Source organism: Cebus imitator, unplaced genomic scaffold (assembly GCF_001604975.1).
Source record: "Cebus imitator isolate Cc_AM_T3 unplaced genomic scaffold, Cebus_imitator-1.0 Scaffold613, whole genome shotgun sequence".
Lineage (NCBI taxonomy): Eukaryota > Metazoa > Chordata > Mammalia > Primates > Cebidae > Cebus > Cebus imitator.
In genome coordinates this window covers 302928-307669 of record NW_016107928.1, presented here as the reverse complement: position 1 = coordinate 307669, position 4742 = coordinate 302928, and the positions used below count along the sequence as shown (strand labels likewise).

At 49.7% G+C, this 4742-nt stretch overlaps 1 long non-coding RNA gene across 1 annotated transcript in view; it reads right to left on the bottom strand.

The window, feature by feature from the left end:
* The window catches only part of LOC108294964, a 14466-nt gene extending 10884 nt beyond the window's left edge, over positions 1–3582 (bottom strand). Inside the window, exon 1 of the long non-coding RNA XR_001821229.2 lies at positions 3454–3582. This is a non-coding gene — a long non-coding RNA (uncharacterized LOC108294964). The remainder of the gene's footprint in view (positions 1–3453) is intronic.
* Positions 3583–4742: the final 1160 nt, after the last annotated feature.

Genomic DNA, 4742 nt, shown 5'->3' with positions numbered 1-4742 from the left:
CTCACACCTGTAATCCCAGCACTTTGGGAGGCTGAGGCAGGCAGATCACTTAAGGCCAGGAGTTTGAGACCAGCCTGGCCAACATGGTGAAACCCGTCTCCACTAAAAATACAAAAATTAGCTGGGCATGGTGGCGGGCACCTGCAATCCCAGCTATTTGGAGGCTTAGGCAGAAGAATTCCTTGAATCTGGGAGGTGGAGGTTGCAGTGAGCTGAGATCCTACCACTGTACTCCAGCCTGGGTGACAGAGCAAGACTCGGTCTCAAAAAATAAAAATAAAATAAAATAAACAAAATTAGAAAAATAAAAAATATAAAAAAATAAGGCCAGGCACGGTGGCTCACACCTGTAATCCCAGCACTTTGAAAGGCTGAGGTGGGCGTATCACTTGAGGTCGGGAGTTCAAGACCAGCCTGACCAACATGGAGAAACCTCGTCTCTACTAAAAAGTACAAAATTAGCCGGGCGTGGTGGCGCATGCCTATAATCCCAGTTACTCAGGAGGCTGAGACAGGAGAATCACTTGAACCCAGGAGGCAGAGGTTGTGGTGATCTGAGATGGCGCCATTGCACTCCAGCCTGGGCAGCAAGAGCGAAACTCTGTTTCAAAAATAAAATAAAATAAAATAATGGTTATATCCTCTGAATTGAGTCTTAGAAAAAAATATATATATATACTATAAAGTTTATTAAAAGGAAAAGTTATGGCCTGAGTGTGGTGGCTTATGCCTGTAATCCCAACACTTTGGGAGGCTGAAGTGGGAGGATCATTTGAGGCCAGGATTTGGAGGCCAGCCTGGGAAACATAGTGAGACTCCATCTGTACAAAAATTTTAAAATTTAGACAGGCGTGGTGCTGTGTGCTTAGCCCCAGCTACTCGGGAGGCTGAGGCAGGAGGATCGCTTGAGCCTAGGAGTTTGAGGCTACAGTGAGCTATAATGGCACAACTGCGTGGCAGCCTGGGCAACAGAGTGAGACCCCATCTCAAAAGAAAGGGAACAAAAGGAAGAAGGAAGGAAGAAAGAAAGAAAAAAGAAAAGAAAGTTGTGTTGATGGAAGCAAAAAAAAAAAAAAGAAAACTCTAGGTGCCATATAAGGATGCCCATCTAGCCTATTAGAGGACAAGTGGCCACCTTAGACATTTTAGGAGGAACTCCAGTCAAAACTGGCAGAGGAACTGTCCAGCCAATCACTGGAATGGTGAGAAATAGTAAGCTATGGTTGCTTTGGGCCACTAAGTTTTGGGGTGGCTTGTTACGCAGCCAAGCCTAATTAAAACACAAGCTCAATTTATCTCATTATTTAAAAATAAAAATACATAATGAGGGAGAGCAAGTGGGAATACAGGTGAAAAAAAATGGCCCTACATTGGTAAATTTTTTTTTCTTTTTGATGACATGGTTTCGCTTTGTCGAAGTGGCAAGATCACAGCTCACTGCAACCTCCTGGGCTCAAGTGATCCTCCCACCTGAGCCTCATGAGTGGGTGAGACTACAGGCACCTGCGCTCAAGGCCAGCTAATTTTTTAATTGTTTTGTAGAGATGGAGGTCTCACTATGTTGTCCAGGCTGCTCTCGAACTCCTAAGCTCAAGTGATCCGCCCGCCTCTGCCTCCTAAAGTGCTGGAATTACAGGCGTGAGTACCACCTGGACTACATTGGTCATTGTTGAAGGTGGGGGTTTGTTACCTACTTATCTACTTTTATGTCTGTTTGAAATTGTAATAATAAGTAAAAAAGAAGCTAAGAGGGGGTTGGAAAGATTTCATTAGAAAATTTTACATACATACTTGATATTTTGCACTTCCCTAATGGCTTGTATTTCATTTTCTTTTTATGCTGCTTTTTGTTTTTAAATATTTACCTAGTAAACTTTTTAAAAAGCTTTCCTCCTTTTCCTTTTATTCTTTTTAAGTTGAAGCCTTGGAAGTGGTTTTCATTCCGTTACAGAAAGCACAACCCCAGCTTAAAATGTCTTTAATTTTCTTTACGTGATTACATAATATAGGGAAAATGAAATACATGTTTTTCCCACCGGGTCCCATTTTGACCCCAGAGTGCCGCAGAAATCTGTACATTTCCTGGATGTCTCTGGAGGTGGGGGGAGGGGAAAGGCAGGGAGGGAGCCCAGCTGACTCTACATCCAGAAACCTCTCTCAAGGCAGCCCGCACCCCCAACAGGCAGGATTCCAACAGTGCAGAAGCCCCCAGGCCCCAAGTCCGGGGTGGCGAGGGGTGGCGGACGACGAGGTCGTCCTGCCTCCCCGGGGAGCCACCTTGGCCCTCCCTCTGTCCTGCTGGCTGGGTGCCGCGCTGCGGGGCTGCTCAGGTTGGTAACTGTGCAAACTGACGCTAGGGCCGCCGCTGGACGGTGGAGGTGGGGGTGGGTGTTGGGGTGCTGCGAGGGGCGACAAGGCTCTCCCTCGCTGCGAGCACGGAAAAGGCGGGTCAGCCTCCATTACAAAGCGCTGCAGGAGGAGCCAGAAGCTTGTCTTGGCCAGACCCTGCATCCATCCTGCCCATGTTCCCGCCGAGCTCCCCCTGGGCTGTGATCCTTGCGGATTTCAACACCACACTGTGGAAGCGGAGATGCCCCCGCGTGCACCCCCGAAGTGAAGGGGCGCGTGGCAAATGAGGCGGGGGGACAGCGGCCAGAGCAGACCACAGCGAGGTAGCCCGCCCGGGAGGTGTCCGAGGGTCCCCGGCTGAGGGGCGAGGGGCGCAGCCGGGCGGCACTCTCTCCGCAAGCGCCACCAGAGGCCGCCTGGAACCCAAGTTTCAACCGCCCGATGGCTCCTTTCCCCGCTTCCTAGCGGTGTTTGCTATGACGGCTGCGAGTTCTCCGACCTGGAGGCCATTCTCCTTTCCTTCCAAGGACGCCCAGAACCCTCCGGGGGGCGGGGGATAAGGGAGGAAGGAGGGAGGGGGAGAGGGAGGGAGATGGCGGGGAGAAGAGAGGGAGGAAGGAAAAGGAACGAACTGCATTGGCCTGTCGCCTCTGCACGGTAAGATTCTGGCACCCTGGGTCCCGGCCTCCTCTCCTGGGGCCAAACGTTCCGGTTCCCGACGCCAGGCTGCAGAAAAAATGAGCACAGAGAACACGTGGACTAGCACACAAACAAGCTTATTACCTCTTTTTAATCCTTTGCACACTAATTAATAAATAAACTACTGCAACGGAAAAAAAGCAGGCAGAATGCAAACAGCCTCTCGGTGGCTCTGTTATATAAGAGGGACGCACGGAGGCTGCTTGGTGGCCAAAGAATTCCTCCAGTGCCCGCTCCAAAGCGGAGCCCTGCAACGGCCTTAAATCAAAAGGAAAGCGGGTGTCAGCAGCAAGCACAGAAAGCGGTGCCTAATTCAGCCGGGAACGAACACCATATTCCTGCGGGGGTGGCGATGGGGGCACGACTATTACAAAACGAGGCCCCCCCGAAAGCGCCCTGGCCCACCCAACACACACGTTCACTTCCTTGCAGATTTCTGCTGGTATGGAACCATACCCGCACCTCCACCCCCATGACCAGAGTTGCTGGGGCTGGGAGCTGCCCCAAGCACTGCGCCACCAGCGTCCCCTGGCCCAGGAATTTAGGATTGGAGTAGAGAAAGGGCAGTGTCTATAGAAAGCGGGAGAGGATCCTGTGTAAACAGGGGAGCTGGGGAGAGAGAGGCCACCGGGATTCTGCCTTCCACCTCACTGCAGCCTCCTCCCAGCAGCTGTAATCATCCCTGTCTCCCGGTTCCCGAGGCACCTATGACCTATAACGTCCTTCTGAGACTCAGTGAGCTAGAAACTTCTGTTACTTGCACCCAGCAGAGTTCTAAATAATATGCCCTCAAAACCAAGCTTGCATTTTCATTTTGCTTTTTTATTTTTTAAAATAGACTATTTTTTTTTTAGAGCAGTTTTAGGTTCACAGCAAAATAGAGAGGAAGGCGCAGAGATTCCCATATTCCCGACAGCATCCTGCTAGCATGGGAATCTTATCACCCAGGAGCCGCAGCTGACATGAGGGTTCACTCTTGCTGTGGTACATTCTGTGGATTTGGACTAATGCATAACGCCACACATCCACCATGATACTGTCACACGGAGGATTTTCACTGCCCCAAAAATCCACTTTGCTCCACCGATTCATCCCCCCTTCCCACGACATCTGGCAGGGCTGAATTTTTTTTCACCTTTTCCATAGTCTTGCCTTTTCCAGAATGTCATATAGTTGGAATCATACAGTATGCAGCCTTTTCAGATTGGCTTTCGCTTAAGTTATTCCTTTTACTTCTGCAGTAAAAGTTTCCTGCTTACATTTTCCCAACCCTTCTCTCATTTAGTGTACAGAGCACATCACATCTTCCAACTGAGGAAAAATCTCATTTCAGGCCTACAAATAAATTAGAATCAAGTGTTTTTCCTTTCAGCAAAAGGAAATTAAAATGTATGGAAAACTTGAAAGGAGAGATCCCGGCGTTTCTATTTCCAGCCATAGCACAACCTGTCTAAAGCGTTCTCTGATTCTTCTTCCAGAGAGGGAGTTTTAAACACCTGGGGAAGCATGTGCAGAAGATCAGTTTCCTCATCCAAGGATGGGCACGGTGAGGAAACTGTGGCCTAGCATCCATGGCACGGTTCTAAGGGCTGCCTCCCTCTGCCCTGGCAGCGTGGTTCCATCTGCAGTGAGGAGAGTCCAGCGGCGCTCTGCATGGAAGCAAATCCATGGAGCCCTGCTGCAGGAGCACCTGC